Genomic DNA, 21,745 nt, shown 5'->3' with positions numbered 1-21,745 from the left:
TTTTGTTTAAACATTTTCAATAAAACACCCGCCTTGAAATATATGGTCTCGTTGCGCTGTTCAAGATGTAAAGTATACGCAAAAATATCGGCATTGTGTGACTACATTACATAAATTATATTCCATGGATCCCACAGAGGAAATACGATAGGATACGGAAAGAAGTCAGAGATCTACATTTTATTTACGGTATGTGAAATAAAAGAGCATGTATTATAGAAGCTAAAAACATATGCAGAAACCATAGAGTAGATATATCTCTGGAATGAGCATTAGGATGCGGAGAACACATGTCTTGTCACCAGTGATCTCCATACTACTTAGTATAGAGATCACTGGTTGTCACCACACATTGCCAGCCTGATCACGTGATCTTCGGACCGCCATAGGCAGTGATGGGTCAGTTGGGGTTTTCGCCAAACCGAGTTGAAAGTTTGCGCAAACCGAGTTCAAACCAGGTTGGGACGAAAAAAACAGCTGAGATAACATTCAACGACATCTCTGTTTCACTTCTGAGCAGATCACAATTCATCTCAGTTAACCCAACCAAGTTTGGAGGTTTTCCAGTCGATGATTGTATATAATGTTCGTGCAAACATCGTTGACACTTGGCGCGATGGCTGCTGGGAGTGACTGTAAATGGGGAATGCCACCAGTCAGCGCGCCGAGTGTCAACTTTCTCTGCGCGTGTAGTATGTTAGTCACGAGCGTGATGGATATTGTATAGGGCGCAATTTTTCGTATTTCGGCTTGAAACATTGTAGATAGATATGTGATAACGTTTTGTTTGTGCACATTAATGAAGGTATAGACATATGACTGGGATAAACTAGGGTTCGGTCGGTTGGAAAGCGGTTGTGTGCTCCGAACTAGAGTTAGTAAAAATCCAACCCAAGTGAGCCCATTTCATAAACCGAGTTGACCCTAAGCTTCTTCAAACCAATCTGGCAGGAAAAGCTAAATTACATTGGACGTCGTTTGCCACATTTATGTCTGCTCGGGTTGTAACTTCTCTTAACATGCTGAGTTGGCAGAAAAATACTTCTTGTGTTCATTTCTCTTGTTAGTGTCTGCGCAGTTCGCACGCCTTTTTAATTGCAATTTTGTTTCTTATATGAAATCTGCTATCAAACTGAAAACACTTTCATGTTCCCTGACATCAAATATCTTAGGCGAAAGCAATATGTTCCATGTAATGTAATTTATTTCTTACAAGCTATACACCCAATATCATTATAATTTGTCTAACACATCAGTCAATTTATTCCTTGAGGCAGTTCATAATAAGCAATTTTGTTGCCAAATGCTCTACCACAAACACGAATGGCTACTGCACTTTAACACAAAAATTCAAGTCATAATAGTTATGTCCCTTTCCACAATGAATATAACCTCTGTGCATAAAAGGCAATGTCCCAACTGACTCTCTCTCTCTCTCTCTCTCTCTCTCTCTCTCTCTCTCACACACACACACACACACACACACACACACACACACACACACACACACACTCTCACTCATCATCGCCAAGCCCAAACCAATAACGACAGAAACTTGAAATTTGCAGAGGATGTTGATCTTATACTACAGATATGGTTTAATAGGGCAGTTTTCGAGATTCTACTCCCAAGGGGCTGAGACAGGGGATGAAAAGCTTTTGGAAAACTTGTCGCTATTAAGGTTATTTTTAAGTTACGCCTACGAAAATCGGTATTTCGTTTAACGTTCAGAAATAAAGGTATCTGTGTTTCAGCATTTTTTTTTAATTCAGCCCCTATGGGGGTGAAACAGTGGGTGAAAGTTTTTTTGAAAATAAATTGTTATTAAACAACTACTAAAGCATTTTAAGGCTAGATCTAAGAATATTAGTAATTGACTTCTCAGATAGAAACAAAAAATACTTGTTCCAATGTTTATGGAAATTCAAACCCCAAGGGAGTGTTTCACGAAATATTTCATTATGAAAGCATTTTTAAAGCTAAATCTACTTCTTCATTAGAAATAAAAGATAGGTCTTTCACTGTTTTTGGAAACTGAACACCTGTGGGGGTGGAATAAGAGATATAAGTTTTTATAAAAATATTTAATTATGCAAGCATTTCTGAAGACTTTTTTGAAGATAAATCTATGAAAAAATGTATTGGGTTTCTCTGTTAGATACAAAACAGTATAAATTTCATAGTTTTTGGATACTCAACACCTAAAGGGGTGAAATAGGAGGTTGCAATGTTTTATGAAAAATTTCATTGTGAAAGGAATTTTAAAGCTGTATCTATGACAACAGATATTTGGCTTCTCAGTAACAAATGAAAAAATTCGTGTTTCACTGTATCTGGAAATTCAGCCCCTAAGGGAGTGGAATAGGACCGACTCATCACCACCAAGCCCAAACCACTAAGGATAAGAACTTCAAATTTGGAGATGGTCTGTATCTTAAAGTGTCGACATCGTTTAAGAAGGAATTATTTTAAATTACACTCCTAAGAAGATGAAATAAGGGATGAAAGGCTTTTTGTAAATCTGTTGCTATTATGGGAATTTTGAAGCTAGAACTCCGAAATTTGGTATAAAGTTTCTCAGTCAGAAGTAAAGAAACATGTATTAGGAGATGAAGTTTCTATGGAAATACCACCACCAGAACACAAAAGGCATGATTAACAAAAACCTTGGGCTCCAGCAACCAGAATCGCTTTTTTGTCAGAAGTACATTTGGCAAAGACCAAGGTTCTATGACCTTATTTGGCGTGAAAAGTTTAGAAGGTGTAACAATTTGTGAACAACATAAAAATTAGATTAAAGAAAAAATAAAAAGCTATGCCGACCATATAGACTACACGAAAGACACAGCAGGCACTAACCTAGTATTCAACATTTTCAGGTTCAGGACCTTACTTATACATTACTACTCCTTTAAAAAGTATGTTGTTAATATAAATCAACAACAATTTAACGAAGTGAATTTATTTAACATTGTTAAAGTTTGACATAAAGTACAACATCCTCTGGGAATGCACATTATGAAAAATGCGTTGGTGTTGATAAGGTTAATAAATGCCACACTACAGGCTGAAATTTGAATACAGTTATGAGACACTTTGTATTAGTGTAAGATTTAGATGGCGTTCAGACGATCTTAACGTCTTGAAAATAACACTTACCAAATACTTCACGTATTTTGGCCAAACAGATTTTAATTGGATATTGCATTTTTAAAGATCACAGTGAGTGACATCCTATTCTGTACGCAGAGACTCAACTTGGGTTCGGTCATCACGACAGCGGTGAACTACAACCTCACACGAAACCATCATTGATAGCGGCGGCCGCCGGGCACCACATGAACACAGCTCCAATCAGCAACAATTTAACGCTGGTTGACTTGAAATCCCTTCAACCTGAGTTAAACTGGTTTGGTAACTCGAGTTCACCAATCTCTACCTGTAGGTTTGTCCATAAAGTGCTCTGTACATTTCGAATGTCATTTTGTCACTAGTACAGACAGATTCTCTTCATAGGTGCAGCGGATTTGGCACAGACGTTTCGTAAATACACTCCTGGAAATTGAAATAAGAACACCGTGAATTCATTGTCCCAGGAAGGGGAAACTTTATTGACACATTCCTGGGGTCAGATACATCACATGATCACACTGACAGAACCACAGGCACATAGACACAGGCAACAGAGCATGCACAATGTCGGCACTAGTACAGTGTATATCCACCTTTCGCAGCAATGCAGGCTGCTATTCTCCCATGGAGACGATCGTAGAGATACTGGATGTAGTCCTGTGGAACGGCTTGCCATGCCATTTCCACCTGGCGCCTCAGTTGGACCAGCGTTCGTGCTGGACGTGCAGACCGCGTGAGACGACGCTTCATCCAGTCCCAAACATGCTCAATGGGGGACAGATCCGGAGATCTTGCTGGCCAGGGTAGTTGACTTACACCTTCTAGAGCACGTTGGGTGGCACAGGATACATGCGGACGTGCATTGTCCTGTTGGAACAGCAAGTTCCCTTGCCGGTCTAGGAATGGTAGAACGATGGGTTCGATGACGGTTTGGATGTACCGTGCACTATTCAGTGTCCCCTCGACGATCACCAGTGGTGTACGGCCAGTGTAGGAGATCGCTCCCCACACCATGATGCCGGGTGTTGGCCCTGTGTGCCTCGGTCGTATGCAGTCCTGATTGTGGCGCTCACCTGCACGGCGCCAAACACGCATACGACCATCATTGGCACCAAGACAGAAGCGACTCTCATCGCTGAAGACGACACGTCTCCATTCGTCCCTCCATTCACGCCTGTCGCGACACCACTGGAGGCGGGCTGCACGATGTTGGGGTGTGAGCGGAAGACGGCCTAACGGTGTGCGGGACCGTAGCCCAGCTTCATGGAGACGGTTGCGAATGGTCCTCGCCGATACCCCAGGAGCAACAGTGTCCCTAATTTGCTGGGAAGTGGCGGTGCGGTCCCCTACGGCACTGCATAGGATCCTACGGTCTTGGCGTGCATCCGTGCGTCGCTGCGGTCCGGTCCCAGGTCGACGGGCACGTGCACCTTCCGCCGACCACTGGCGACAACATCAATGTACTGTGGAGACCTCACGCCCCACGTGTTGAGCAATTCGGCGGTACGTCCACCCGGCCTCCCGCATGCCCACTATACGCCCTCGCTCAAAGTCCGTCAACTGCACATACGGTTCACGTCCACGCTGTCGCGGCATGCTACCAGTGTTAAAGACTGCGATGGAGCTCCGTATGCCACGGCAAACTGGCTGACACTGACGGCGGCGGTGCACAAATGCTGCTCAGCTAGCGCCATTCGACGGCCAACACCGCGGTTCCTGGTGTGTCCGCTGTGCCGTGCGTGTGATCATTGCTTGTACAGCCCTCTCGCAGTGTCCGGAGCAAGTATGGTGGGTCTGACACACCCGTGTCAATGTGTTCTTTTTTCCATTTCCAGGAGTGTATCATAACAATATGAATTTGGCACCTGGAATAAACTGGTTTGACGAGAAATGAAGGAAAAAAAGGAGTTGAAACTTTAAAGAGCTTCTTTGCGACAAGTGTCACAACTCAGAAGCACCCAGTTTTTGGTATCTTGGTCAGACCCGAAATTTTTCGGTGTTACTTGTCACTTAATCATATTACCAAGACTGACGTAGTAGACGTTTGCTGTGGTAGTATTGGAAAACGTTTTGATGACAAGCCATTGCCTTTGAAATTGCCTGAATAACTGCCTAATTTGCCACGTGATAGTGATTATAGCACCTGCTTCATCGATTTTTTCATGTTTTTGTGGATTTATTTTCCTCTTTCTTGTAGGCTAACACACAGTTTTAATTACTGGTAACACTTTGAGATACATCAGGGGTGGGCAGAACCGCCCGCATGATTGCCCGCGGGCACCGTGAGCCTCGAGGGCAATGCTGAGCAGCTGTGAGGGCACATAGTGCGGGTAGCAGAAATGTGTGATGTGGCTGGCCACTTGGGTATGCACGGGGGGCAACCATACCGCTGTGAGAGCGCTTTGCACACACCACTGAATACGGACAAGCCAACGTACATAGTGCAGGTGGAACACACATACACCCGAGGTCGTTTCACTCGTATGTGGTGTCCGTGAACTCGGCACCGGTACATGGTTATTGGGAGGCCAATCACATATGGCACAACATACGTGTGTAGGAGGTAAGTGTAAAATGTACTTACCCAAAGTGTGTGTATCTTGTGCCATGCAACAGTTGGCCATGTATGTATGAAACACAGTTTCGAACCATTGTAACACGTTCTGCTTTCATGGCCACAAATAGGATACAGATGTAAAGGATTAAGAAACAAACACATTAGCACTGTAAATTTTACGTTATATTTACACAGACGTGTGTAATTCAGTGGAGGAATACTACGAATAGGACATAGGCATTAATTTACATCATCCTGGATGTTTGTGCAATGGTTTTCAACTAGCATCTCGATTATAGATGTATATGTCTGCTTGTGTCTGTATGTGTGGATGGATATGTGCGTGTGTGCGAGTGTATACCTGTCCTTTTTTCCCCCTAAGGTAAGTCTTTCCGCTCCCGGGATTGGAATGACTCCTTACCCTCTCCCTTAAAACCCACTTCCTTTCGTCTTCCCCTCTCCTTCCCTCTTTCCTGATGAGGCAACAGTTTGTTGCGAAAGCTTGAATTTTGTGTGTATGTTTGTGTGTCTATCGACCTGCCAGCGCTTTCGTTCGGTAAGTCACCTCATCTTTGTTTTTATATATGATTTATATAGATGTATCTAATAGCAAAGATGATGTAACTTACCAAAGGAAAGCGTTGGTATGTTGATAGAGACACATCTCTGCCCAAACTCTTTGCCTTTACATATGTCTGTTTGTGTCTGTATATGTGCGGATGGATATGTGTGTGTGTGTGTGTGTGTGTGTTGCGTTGAAATAAAATGTTGTGTCGCTAGGACCTCCCGTCGGGTAGACCGTTCGCCTTGTGCAGGTCTTTCAAGTTGACGCCACTACGGCGACCTGCGCGTCAATGGGGATGAAATGATGATGATTAGGACAACACAACACCCAGTCCCTGAGTGGAGAAAACCTCCAACCCAGCCGGGAATCGAACCCAGGACCTTAGGATTGACATTCCGTCACGCTGACCATTCAGCTACCGGGGTCGGACATGATTGCGTTGAAAGTCAATGAGTTCCAGTTGAATCTGAGAAGGCACATTTTCAACGTTAACTGCAAAAGGAGCCGCCAAAAGGCTGAAATCGTATTCCAGTCGATTTAGGTCATCAAATCTACTATCAAAAATGTCTTCGAGAGACTGTAGTACCGTCACAAACCCATCAAAATGTTCTTTGAACCTCTCCCGTTACAATTGTTTTCACTAACAACTAGTGCAAGGCTCGGGAAGTGTACACACGACATTTCTGACTGTTGATTTGCCCACAAAAGCAGTTTTCTCTTGAATGCCAAAATAGTATCAAACACTTCGCTAATTACCTTATTTATACCTTGCAAAGCGACATTCAAGCTATTCAGATGCTTGGGTACGTCAGTTAAAAACGCAAGGTCTAAAATCCACTGTGGGTCGTCCAATTCTTTCACCAGTTTTCCTTTTGCATCCATGAAGAATGCTATATCTTAACGTAAATTTAAAAAAAAAATCCTTCTAAAACAACACCTTGACTCAACCAGCGTAATTCACAAAAATATGGAACATCGCCATATTCACACTCGAGATCTTTCAGGAACGATATGAATTGTCTGTGTCCCAAACAGTGCGATCTTAGAATGTTAACTGTTTCTATAACCACGTCAATAAAGCCAACTACTTTGGCACATTTTGCTAGCAAATGAACATGGTGGAGAACGTAATGTATTGTTAACAGTTCCTGCTGGACACCGAGGGCTTTCAACTTTTTTCATATCAAAGCAACGATATCTGACTTATGACCAATCATTACAGGATCTGTTTCAATCGATGAAAGTTTTTCCCAGCATAGCTCGTATTTCTCTATTATATGTTCTAAGCATGCCATTCTTGTGTAACGCATTGGCACTAAATTGAGGAGTTCTTCAATCACATTATACTGAGTATCAGCTTCTCACAAAAAGACTGCAAGTCGAGCATCAACACATACATTATTACTTTCATCCAACGCTAATGGAGAGAAATATTTGATTCTGTTTCGCAACTGAGCATCCACATCATGTGCCATTTATTCAATGCGCCTGCAAACCATTGTCCACGAAAGCGGAACGGTTTCAAAAACAGGACACTTGCTGGCCTCAAAATTGTTATAGCAGCGACAAAACATTCTTTCACTAGTTCTCCATTGCCGAAGAGCCATGCTGTTTCTGCTATTTTAAGAGCTACATGACAGCTTACTGTCATCGCTGGATCGTTGTAGATGATGAGGTTTTCGTCCTGTAAATACATACAGGAGAAGGTAAAAGTGATGGAAAACGCACATAATACATTATTAATAACAGTAATAATGTTACTCAATGTCATAATCATCTGTATATATTATATGTACGTCCTTCTCGTTTTTTTGCTTCACTTCGATAAGTTCGGCTTTTTTTTTCTTCATTATTCAAACCAGCTATATCCTCCTCATGAAGCACTTGATAATGTCGCTTCACATTGTACTTCTTCCGTGAACACAATGTTGCATTGCAATTTAAACACTGAGTTCCGCTTTGTGTTTTAACAAAAAAGTACTCTTCTTCCCACTGTGGATTAACAAGTATAGGTTCAAAGAACTTTCATTTCAACGATTTTAACTCCTCCTCAGCCATTTTCCACCCACTAGTTCTGTTTTATCACAAACACCGAATGCGATGCCTACACAGTCCACAGAAATGACGGGAAGTAAACGGATCGAGTAGCTCTGCGCGGTGCAGTGACGTGCGTGGCTAGGCACGTAGATGGTGGGGGTACTGCTGGCTGGCGGAGTGGGGGAGAGCTGTGGGCAGACCTTGCAGGCATCGAAACGGCATTTGCCCAGCCCTGACGTATACAGGGTGGTCCATTGATAGTGACCGGGCCAAATATCTCGCGAAATAAGGATCAAACGAAAATAAAATTACAAACAACGAAACTCGTATAGCCTGAAGGGGGAATATGGCTCACAATTTTAGACGAACAGTTGGTAACAGGTAGGTTTTTTAAATTAAAATACAGAGCATAGGTATGTTTGAACATTTCATTTCGGTTGTTCCAGTGTGATACATGGACCTTTGTGAACTTATCATTTCTGAGAACGCATGCTGTTACAGCGTGATTACCTGTAAATACCAGTTTAATGCAATAAATGCTCAAAATGATGTCCATCAACCTCAATGCATTTGGCAATACGTCTAACGTCATTCCTCTCAACTGTGAGTAGATCGCCTTCCGTAATGTTCGCACATGCATTGACAATGCGCTGATGCATGTTTTCAGGCGTTGTCAGTGAATCACGATAGCAAATATCCTTCAACTTTCCCCACAGAAAAAAATTCGGAGACGTCAGATCCGGTGAACGTGCTTCGACGACCAATCCACCTGTCATGAAATACGCTATTCAATACCGCTTCAACCACACGCGAGCTATGTGCCGGACATGCATCGTGTTGGAAGTACATCGCCATTCTGTCATGCAGTGAAACATCTTGTAGTAACGTCGGTAGAACATTACGTAGGAAATCAGCATACATTGCACCATTTAGATTGGCATCGATAAAATAGGGGCCAATTATCCTTCCTCCCATAATGCCTCACCATACATTAACCCGCCAAGGTCACTGATGTTCCACTTGTCACAGCCATCGTGGACTTTCTATTGCCCAATAGTGCATATTATGCCGGTTTACGTTACCGCTGCTGGTGAATGACGCTTCGTCGCTAAATAGAACGCGTGCAAAATATCTGTGACTGTCCCATAACTTCTCTTGTGCCCAGTAGCAGAACTGTCGCCATGCAATTCCTGGTGCATAGAAACATGGTACGGGTGCAATCGATGTTGATGTACCAATCTCAACAACGACGTTTTTGAGATTCCCGATTGTCTCACAATTTGTTTGCGAATGATGTGCGGATTAGCCGCGACAGCAGTTAAAACACCTACTTGGGCATCATCATTTGTTGCAGATCGTGGTTGACGTTTCACATATGGCTGAACACTTCCTGTTTCCTTAAATAACGTAACTATTCGGCGAACGGTCCGGACTCTTGGATGATGTCGTCCAGAATACCAAGCAGAATACATAGCACACGCCCGTTGGGCATTTTGATCACAATAGCCATACATCAACACGATATCGACCTTTTCCGCAATTGGTAAACGGTCCACTTTAACACGGGTTATGTATCACGAAGCAAATACCGTCCGCACTGGCGGAATGTTACGTGATACCAAGAACTTATACGTTTGTGACTATTACAGCGCCATCCATTACAAAGCGAAAAAAGGGGTCAAACTAAAACATTCATACATCTTTACGTACTATACGAATATGTTATAAAAATGGTGGTTCCTATTTTTAAAAAACGCAGTTGATAACCGTTTGACCTATGGCAGCACCATCTAGCGGGCCAATCATAGCGCCATCTGGTTTCCCCCACAGTCTAACATAACAGTCGCGACACTTCGCCTAGATCTTGTTGCCTACAGCGCCAGCAGCGCCGCAAGCGGCCAGTAACTTAAACTGAGTTCCGCGCGATCGTGAAAGCGAATAGTGGTTGTTTATTTTGATTTCTACAATGGTTTTCACAAGCGGGAGCTTTTGTAGCGTAATAAATTGCAGCAACAACAGGAAGAAGACACCACAGCTGTCTTTTTTTTTAGGGTTCCTAAGGATCCTGAGAGGTATATACCATCACGTTACTAAACTGTATCGTCAGGATTCACTTGCAAACCACATGTGTATTAATGATTAATGTTTCGTTTTAGGAGCAGAAAATGGCTAGTTAATAGCAGACGAGAAGACCTTATGAAAAATGACCCAGTTTACCTGTATAATAATACTAGGTTTTGTTCGCTACATCTCGAACAAAACCAGTTCATGAACGTAGACAATAATAAACTCGTGTGGAATGCAGTACCCACACATATTCCACATAAGCCACATCAACTGACGATGAAGAGGATACTGCCACAAAGATTCGACAATCCATCTAAAGCTGTAAAACAGTCCTATGACTCAGAAGCAGCCAGTTCAACTCTCCATGTGTCAGTGCCAGATTCGTGTGAATCGTCAACACAGACCTGCTTTGACGATGAAATGGTTAGATTATGTGCAGTTATTCGTGTCTTACAAAAGTGTAATGTTTCATTCACTTCAGTTGTTAGTCAATTTTTCTTGCTTCCTTCGCGTGATGACATTTTGTTAGCACCTTGTTCACTGACAACTTGTTTGAAAATTATTCAAATATTTGGTTTTGCGTGAAATTTAATCAGCTCATTATAATGTTTTCATCCCACTATTTGGCAGTTGCTTGTCCCACATAGAACAATATAAAGATGAAAATCGTACTTGTGGTAACGGGCGACTACAATGACAAACACAGTAGGCCTACAGAACGATAAATGAGCTGTCGTTCGCTTTTGCATGTAGGGGTACATGTCTGTGTTTCTTAGTGTGGATCTGTGTGTTTATATTCTTTTGATATCAACGTGGTAAGCTGCAGTTCTATCTAACGTCATAAGTGTTTCTTCACGAATGTGTTGTAGCTTTCCCCTCGATTAACGGTTTTTGTCCTTACCTGCGCTTATTTTAGAATCATTTTTAGAAACATATACACTCCTGGAAATTGAAATAAGAACACCGTGAATTCATTGTCCCAGGAAGGGGAAACTTTATTGACACATTCCTGGGGTCAGATACATCACATGATCACACTGACAGAACCACAGGCACATAGACACAGGCAACAGAGCATGCACAATGTCGGCACTAGTACAGTGTATATCCACTTTTCGCAGCAATGCAGGCTGCTATTCTCCCATGGAGACGATCGTAGAGATGCTGGATGTAGTCCTGTGGAACAGCTTGCCATGCCATTTCCACCTGGCGCCTCAGTTGGACCAGCGTTCGTGCTGGACGTGCAGACCGCGTGAGACAACGCTTCATCCAGTCCCAAACATGCTCAATGGGGGACAGATCCGGAGATCTTGCTGGCCAGGGTAGTTGACTTACACCTTCTAGAGCACGTTGGGTGGCACGGGATACATGCGGACGTGCATTGTCCTGTTGGAACAGCAAGTTCCCTTGCCGGTCTAGGAATGGTAGAACGATGGGTTCGATGACGGTTTGGATGTACCGTGCACTATTCAGTGTCCCCTCGACGATCACCAGTGGTGTACGGCCAGTGTAGGAGATCGCTCCCCACACCATGATGCCGGGTGTTGGCCCTGTGTGCCTCGGTCGTATGCAGTCCTGATTGTGACGCTCACCTGCACAGCGCCAAACATTCATACGACCATCATTGGCACCAAGGCAGAAGCGACTCTCATCGCTGAAGACGACACGTCTCCATTCGTCCCTCCATTCACGCCTGTCGCGACACCACTGGAGGCGGGCTGCACGATGTTGGGGCGTGAGCGGAAGACGGCCTAACGGTGTGCGAGACCGTAGCCCAGCTTCATGGAGACGGTTGCGAATGGTCCTCGCCGATACCCCAGGAGCAACAGTGTCCCTAATTTGCTGGGAAGTGGCGGTGCGGTCCCCTATGGCACTGCGTAGGATCCTACGGTTTTGGCGTGCATCCGTGCGTCGCTGCGGTCCGGTCCCAGGTCGACGGGCACGTGCACCTTCCGCCGACCACTGGCGACAACATCGGTGTACTGTGGAGACCCCACGCCCCACGTGTTGAGCAATTCGGCGGTACGTCCACCCGGCCTCCCGCATGCCCACTATACGCCCTCGCTCAAAGTCCGTCAACTGCACATACGGTTCACGTCCACGCTGTTGCGGCATGCTACCAGTGTTAAAGACTGCGATGGAGCTCCGTATGCCACGGCAAACTGGCTGACACTGACGGCGGCGGTGCACAAATGCTGCGCAGCTAGCGCCATTCGACGGCCAACACCGCGGTTCCTGGTGTGTCCGCTGTGCCGTGCGTGTGATCATTGCTTGTACAGCCCTCTCGCAGTGTCCGGAGCAAGTATGGTGGGTCTGACACACCGGTGTCAATGTGTTCTTTTTTCCATTTCCAGGAGTGTATGCCTTCTCATACTACACAAACCCTTGGAGGCAAGAAAATAACTCAAATATTTCGTAAATTACGTAGGAAATGGATGCAAAACAAACATTATGCTTCCGACGCGTCTGACGTTCACCTTACTCGCCGCTTGGAGCGCTAGTGTCGCTCCATCTGTCAAACGGTAACAACTTTTACAGCAGTGAGTGTCGCGACTGTTATGTTAGACTGTGGTTTCCCCCTTCAAGCTAGACGAGTTTCGTTCTTTGTAATTTTTTCGTTTGATGCTTATTTCGTGAGATATTTGGCCCGGTCACTATCAATGGACCACCCTGTATATTTAACACATTTGTCTCACACTACTTTACAGACTAAGTAAGAAGTGAATAAAAAATGCGATCACTGGTTAAATGCACTACAATGGCACATGTGTCCTACATATTACAAAGGTATATGACACGTTGCACTCTCCTCTCACCGCTACACGAGCCCCCCCCCCCCCCCCCCCCTACACAGTGTACTGAATGAACTAATATCGTTACTCCTGTAACATTCATTTTAACTATTCAGTGTCAGACCATTTAACAGCATCAAGGGAAGTGAGTGACAGAAATAGATGGCATCTTATGTAACAATATTTTGTATTTGTTAATCAAATGGTAAAGACAACAAACTGAAAGTAAAATTCAACAAAGCATCTGGTTTTGTGCTTTGGTTACACAATGTGTGTGTGTGTGCGTGTGTGTGTGTGAGCGCGCACACACACATGTGTGTGGTTCGTTTTTTGTGTGAGTTTGGTTCCTGTATTATGATTCACATTCAGTCTGTTTATTTCTTACAAACTAACTTCCCAAGCAGAATATGCAACTCAGGTGTAAAGATAACAAGTGTTGTGATAAAAGTAACATCCTATCCGACCAAGAGTGGAATATTTCAAGAACATCTTGCTTTCAAATAAAATGAGGAACTGTTTCTTCATTTTACACTATACAACATGGGAAGTATATTTCAGTTTAAAACAAAGTGGTTACAAATTACACAGATATGAGCTATCAGAAATGTATGAAAGGAAAGGTGCCTAACTTCTACATCTTTTCTGGGTTTACAGCTGTTAAAAGAATGCCCATTTTGCAAGCTGTGGATTTAAGTAGCTCTTTATGTGTATCACTAACAAGAAGTGACACACATCTTGCACAGAAAATAACAGATTTAAAATATTTCTTCGTAATGCAACCAGAACAGTACAGCACGTCAGAGTATTCATATAACACAAACTTTTTCAACAACAGTAGGTCACACTGCTATCACCAATAAGCAAATGGTGAAAACACAACAAATATGTGTAATATTAGAAGTTTCGAACTCCGCAGAAATCGTAAACACACGGCTGTATCCTATGATCACATGACACTCCCAGGTTGATGTTGACAACATGCACAGAATGCTATGCCCACTCCAGAGATATTTTTACTCTATGGCAGAAACATAGTAGTTGTCATAGTGTCTCATAGGCATGATGCATTCTTCTGTAAACACAGAAGTTCAGAAAACAAGCTTTAAAATGAGAATCTGCACCGAAACCTCTCCACTAACCATGGAATGCATTTAAACTATGAGGGGAAAGGTTTGTTTGTGATTGTGCCTATTTAAAAAAGATTTAAGGAATTGAACAATCTCTCAGCTTCCTCTATGTCCTGCTGACAACAGTGATTAAAGTAAAATGAACAATAAAGAAGAACGAATAGACTAATTTAAACTAAAGGTATTTGGTGCTGTAAATGTGACTCTCAACTATCGAGTCATGAAAACACCATATCCAAAAATTTATCACCATAATGTGCAATCCCTGTGTACTGTTAACTGATGAACTAAAAGATATCTCATCATTTCGCATTACTGAACACTGTCTTAAACCAAAATACGAAAATAAATAAATTCATTTTGTCTCTGTACTACAGCAGGAAAAACTGCAAGCAGGATGTGGTGGCAATTTACACAAGGAAATACAGATTTTACTACCGTGACTGACTAAGTAGAAGAAATGTCTAAAAGGATTATGAAATTTCAGTTATAAAAACTATTCAGTTCAACCTGAATATTGCTACAGTTTACCAATGAACATCTGGAAATTTTGAACTTTCCTTAAACGAAATGGAGTCATTGCCTAATAAAGTAAATAAAGTGGATTGTGAGTCAGTAATCTGTAGCGGGTTCAGTAATGATTTCCACACAAATAGTAGAAGCAGATGGGCCCTTTTGAACCTTTCGCAACGTCCAATAATTTAATGGGGTTGGGTTGTTTGGGGAAGGATACCAGACAGCGAGGTCATCGGTGTCATCGGATTAGGGAAGAATGGGGAAGGAAGTCGGCCGTGCCCATTCAGAGGAACCATCCTGGCATTTGCCTGGAGTGATTTAGGGAAATCACGGAAAACCTAAATCAGGATGGCCAGATGCGGGATTTTACTGTCGTCCTCCCGAATGCGAGTCCAGTGTCTAACCACTGCGCCACCTCGCTTGCTCACGATGGTTGAAGTAAAAGCTACTGTCCAAGTAACAAAAACTTGTGAAACAGTTTTAGATCAGTTTCTAGTCAAGAAAATTTTACACAACACTTCACTAAAAATTTTCAATGCAGGTTTTATTGAATGCCTTGATCAAATATTAAGCTTAAAAATGAAAGGGAGTATTATTAACAACATGTTTTTAAGCACCACATGTAGAAGGTATGATCAGGATATTGTAAACTACTTCAACAACTTGTTACAGACAGAAAAATGGCCACAAGTTTACAAAATTAATGATATATGAAAAATTCAACACCTTCATTAATATGTTAACCTATTTCTTTCAAATTGCATTCCCACTGAAAACTGTAACCATATGGAGGGAATTCCAGAACAAGCAGCTGGATCACAGGGAAAATAAGGGTTACATGCCAGAAGAAAAGACTACTTTATGGAATATGTAATTCAAAAAATTCTTTGCTTGAAATACACATATATTATAAAAAAAATACCAAGAAAAGTGATAAGAGAAACAAACATAATGCATGATGATAAATACATTTATAATTCATCTAACAAAGCGAGTCCTATGTAGAGTGTTGTAAAAAAAGAATCTGGTGCACACAGACCATCCTGCAAAAATATGACTCTGTCACAAAAAAAATAGAAAAGTAATAAATCCCTTAAAAGTAACCAACAGATTTAACAATTTTTTCATAGGTGTTGCTGATAATATAATACAATCAAGCCAATGAATATAAAATAAGTGCCTGTAGAGGGTCAGAGTACATCTGCTCTGCCTCACAAGATGAACAAGCCAATGAAATAAAAGGACTAAGAAATTTCTACTCTGCAGGCAATGGTAGTGCCCCTGCAACAATCTTAAAGTAGAGTTCATCAAACCTAATTGAGATACTTACGCACTTACGTGACTGCTCATTTCAGCACACAAATATCCACCTAAAAATTGTATCTAAACACTTACCAGATCATAAAAAAATTAAATATGGTATACTGTAACGATCAGTAATGTGAGGCCTTCTGTTCCTTCTGTATATAAATGATCTCAACTTACATGTCGATGCACGTAAAACAATCACATTTGCAGAGTATACCACAATTCTGCTAAAAGAAGACAGTGATGGGCAATTACAGCAATCAGTAAACACTGTCACAAAAGAACTTGGCAACTCAGCACAGAATAATCAGCTTGTAACAAATATTAAAAAACATGAACGAAGACTCCACAATGCTCCAAACAAAGGCATGTTTATCCCATTAGTCTCTATCAATGATGAAGAAGTTGGTATGAGTACTGAAACCAAATTATTATGGCTTTGGCTGCAGAGCAATGTAAAACGGAACAAGCATACTGAATACCTTAATGCAGAACTGAGAAAGACGTCTTATTATCATTCCCCACTAAAATCACACTGTAGTGAGAAAACATATGCATATCATGCCTACTTCCATTCTGGGGAAACTCTAAAACACCTAATAGTACTTTCAAACTACAAAAATGGCTAGTAGAATCTTGTTTGGGTGCAAACCTAGAGAGTCTTGCAACCTGTTTAACGTATCTATTATTCTTCCATTACCATGAGTGCACATTATGGAAGCCCTTATATTCTTTAAAACAAATATGTAAGGACGAGACTGCAAAAAAAACTATGATATACATGATCATTTCACCAGAAAAAGAAAAATTTACATAGAGCCCAAATCAACACATTTCTGTGCCAAAAAGATACTTCCACATGGGTGTTAATCTTTACAACAAACGTCCTCAAAACATAAAACCTATTATTGAGGTCAAAACCTTTGGAAGAGCTCTAAAGTCGTGTTTACAGCTTCACTGCATTTAGCCCATTGAAGAATATTTAAATTTATAATATGTGTATAAAGTGTATTATTATAACCGTAATTAAGTATACCTAGAAATCACTTTCAGAAGTGAACTTATGATATGACTTGTCCACCGTCTTATGCAAAAGATGCTTTTGCAGACAACAAGAGCAATAAATACAATACAATAGCAACATGTTTAGAATATTTTGCTTACATCGCTCTGTACTTAGTAGCTCTGTGAAATACGTTCCCAACTTCTAATGTCAACTGCTGAGAACATTAGAGATGTATTGTGGTGTTTCACACGCTTGAGCGGACACTGATAATAATGGACAGTACGGCCAAAGCAGCCATCCAAAACTATGGCTGAACAAGGACGAACTGGCAACACAGGAGCAATGGTATGCAAATGCAAGTGAGGCTGTGCCTCTAATTAACCATCATGAAGACAACTAGGCCTTCAACATGGATGACGACGCCACAAATTGTGAGATGAGAAGGAAACATTTACTTGATGAGACAGTTGGAAATAAAGACAGTTAACAGGTAAAAACAACGAAATTGCTGAGTAAAACAGACGAAGTGTCTCCATAAGTGCTGCATCAGGATAACTTGGGAATTCTGTATGGAACCAGATACCAGTTACATTGCTTTGTATAATAAAAAATCTGCCAAAACCGATGGAAAACATTCTCAGTACATCCTGTGGCCAATAGTGCTGACTGAGTTAGAATGATAGACATAGAATCTGTGTATATGATATCCAACATTAATGGATCAATTCAACAGATCCTTTTTATATGTACATAGAGGTAAAGGCCCGAAATGTTGGCAACATGCACCCAACAGCATTGGAAAAAATAGTTTTTCAAGAATATCCAGACTACCAAAGGAACATAAGAACATCAGACCTGTAGGGAGAAACAGAATTAGAATAGGCATAAATTCCACAGAAGCTGCAAACAATTTAGTAGAATCGTCTCTGTTTCATAGCAAACGGTTATTAGCCTACATTCTACCTCACAGATTGACCTGGCCTGGTGTGATTCATAGTGTTGATTCGAACATTACGGGCGAAAAATTATTTCAAGCCATAGAAGCACCAACAAAAGTTCTCAGCATCAGAAGGATGACTAAGCGTGTTTTAAATGGGAATTCTTTGTCATCTTTCTCACACAAAACCTTTGTTTGACTTCTGATTCCCAAAACTTACCAGAATAAGTAAGTGTGTATGGCATGAGGTGTCAAGTCTGACCATTTGTAGCAACGCTGAGACAATGTTTCAATTGCCTAAGATTTAACCATATTAGTAGTCAGTGACTTTCTCAGAAATGCTGTAAAAATTTTGGTGATAATCATTCAGTAGATGAGTGCTCAAACCCAAATCCCATATTGTAAAATGGAGTTACTTTGAACAATGGTGTAACATTGAACAGTTTTCAAAAAAAAATGGCTCTGAGAACTATGGGACTTAACATCTATGGTCATCAGTCCCCTAGAACTTAGAACTACTTAAACCTAACTAACCTAAGGACAGCATACAACACCCAGCCATCACGAGGCAGAGAAAATGAACAGTTTTCCAGAAAGTTATATATAATATTATAAATACTATTGAAATAATGTTGGAAGGTAAATTTCTGTTTGCATTATTTAGAATATTTATGTTGGTACCAGTATCTGTGTCTGTTAGCATTTGTATATGTTTTGGTTGAAATTTGAAATAGCGCCAACTCTTGGCTAATTTTTTTCACACGTGACCACTTTTATATGCACACATTGGTATCATATTGGTATCATAGCCTTTAATAAGTTCTTTAAATGTAGAATGTATGAGTTTTGCATTGAATTTGTGTATCTTAAGGTTATGTCAGGAAATATTTACTAGGGAAATTTCTAACCTCAAATGAGGCAACACTGAACACTGTTCAAAGTTATCCCACAATTTAAATCATCTACCACTAATAATTCTTTCCATTTTGTATGAAGTTAATTGTTACTTTATACTAAAATTAGTGTGTGTAGGTGTAACATGGAGGGGGTTTTTGTATTTCAGTTTTAAAATTCCTGGTACATACATCTGTAGCTTATTCCCCTCCATACAAGAGGTACTCTATGCAGATCTTGGAGTAAGCTGTGAATGCAGTAAATGACTATGCGAGCAGCTAGCAGATATTTTTTCATTCCCATAGGAGTTCCCAGGAATAAACTGAGAAACAAACACACCAACAATATTGGGTAGGAATTGCCATTTTCTGATGGGAAGAATAGTAGCTTTGTTGATCATCTTTTAACTGTATCTGACTGAGGATTTCCATTCGACCTGTTAGACTTCCAAATGAGGGCAAAGGCCAATTCGACAGCACAGGGACGTAAGTTAACTACATTTAAAAATAATGTGCCAGGTACAGATCAAGGGTGTGTATTCAATGTGTTCTAGGCATGTGCCACACATCCTGCAAAAAATAGTTCATTTAATAAATACAGTACTTCAATTTTGAAATCTTCGGAAAATAGTTAGTGGAGAGACACAGAACAGCAATGTATTCTCCTCTTTTGCTGGACGAGAGAACAACTAACTGCGAGCTGTGGCACTCTGTACGCTGTGGGGCGACAGCACTCTTGTGAGTAGACTGGGGATTAAACCGGAACAGCGGAAATGCCGTGAACAGTGGAAACATTGCCCGCCAGCGGGTAAGCTGAGACTTACGGAGGGGGAAGCGTTCTGTGGCGAGGCCACATACGTCATTCAGAAAATGTGGGTAGGAGGGGAGAGATGGAGCGATGCGTGAGCATGCAGTTTTCGGCAGAGGGTGCAACTTGATGTCACTGAAAGTGTGAGATGAAAAGACTGCACCGCTCGCTTCATCCGGCAAGGACGCCTTCGAAGTCCACATGTGGGTCTTGGTGTTGTCTAGATATGTTCCTGGAGGCATTTCCGGTTTTTATTTTTAACTGTACATCTTTGTAATCGTCTAAAATTCAGTGAAGTGTTACATTTCAAAAACTACAATAGTTATTAGTGTTTTTATTCCATGTCAGATGTGGCAAAACATACGGTGTAAATCGCAACTGTACACAGTTCTGCGTTATATTCATGTAGGTGATCTGAAAAGATTCATTGATTTTACTGACATCAGTGCAGAGGGAACCGCTAATGGTTTGTTCGCTCACATTGAGGGCACAGTCAACGAATTTTCCATTTCAGGGAAGTTGATCAGTCAGACGTATGTTGGAACATCAGTAATGATTAGTTGTATTAATGGCCCGGGAATGGTTTTGTAAAAGCATCCGACGGCTTTCTATCTGACGGATATGCCAATGTATTAATTTTGGGTTTGCAACAAAGCATCTCTAATATAAAAGAATGTAAAACATTCTTCCGAACTCTGAGAAGTCTTTCTTCATTTTTTTCCCAAACTTTCTAAAAGAACTTACGTGTTACAGGAATTTGTTCAAAGGAAGTTGCCATCAACTGCGCCTACTAGGTGGAACTTCTCATCCAGATTAGTCCACGTAGTTACAGAACATTCAGAAGAACTGTTACAGGTCTTTGACAGTGTTCTGAACAATAGTGATAATTGGGTCAACGATGCAGTGGTGAAGTCTCAAGGTTTTCTGGCTTTTCTGAACAGCTTTCAGGCAATTTTCTTGTTGGAAATTTTTTCTAAGCTGTTCAGTTACATGGATGTGATGTATAACGTACTACAAACGAAAACTATCATGTCGTGTATAGCAGTGGGAACATTAAGGAGATTTCAGAACAGTCGCAAATTGACAGGGATCAACCTTTGGAATGTGTTTGGAAATAGTCTGTGGCTGAAAATTGTGAGACAAATTCTAAACAGAGAGTAAAGAGACTGTGTTCGATGAAACAGAATCAGGCTTTTATCGTCAGCTGTACTTTGAAATAGTAAATCACATTACGTGTGAGGTAAAACATAGGTTCTCTTCTTTCGATAAGCTGAAATTTTACACCTGCTTTGCCCTCAGAACTACGAAAATGACATACTAAAATTTACTTGACCACCTTTTACATAAATTGTCGTCAGTTTGTGGACCGCTTGTAAATTATGTTGCTTTGAAAAATGAACTTGTTGTACTATACAATTCATCTGAATTCTCTTCAAAGAATGTGTATGAGGCAGTTTCACTAATGAATGAGCATAGCCTAATTTCAGAGTTCAGTGAAATGTATAAACTATCAATTTTGATATTAACAATTCCATGGACTACATCTTCAGTGGAACCATCCTTCTCAGCTCTGTAAAGAATCATGCCATATCTAAGAAGCGCACAGTTGCAGGAAAGATTGAGTGACTTAAGGCTACTTCCAATAGACAAGCAGACTGTTATTACTCAAGGAGCAAGCCCCAGTTTTATGACAATGTAATAGAGAAATTCTTGTGCCCGTCACAGGAAAAAAAAGAAGAATTGAACTGCGCCGTAGTATGGGGACGCTACACCTGAACAAACATCGAAACACACGACATCAGTCGACTACAGTGCACGGAAGAGAGAGTATTCCTGCTAACGAGGCTCCCTGGCTGGCAGGTGACTGTTCGCTACTTTGGAGGAGAGTGCATTAAATACGTGAGATGTATTCACTCTAGAGACTTTAATGCTCATAATTCTTCACGGGGCTGTGAAATTGACACCTGAAGGGACGCCATTTTGGAAGAAATGGATGAATT

The sequence above is a fragment of the Schistocerca serialis genome, chromosome 3 (genome assembly GCF_023864345.2).
Source record: "Schistocerca serialis cubense isolate TAMUIC-IGC-003099 chromosome 3, iqSchSeri2.2, whole genome shotgun sequence".
NCBI classification, from domain to species: Eukaryota; Metazoa; Arthropoda; class Insecta; order Orthoptera; family Acrididae; genus Schistocerca; species Schistocerca serialis.
This window is presented reverse-complemented; position numbering follows the sequence as displayed.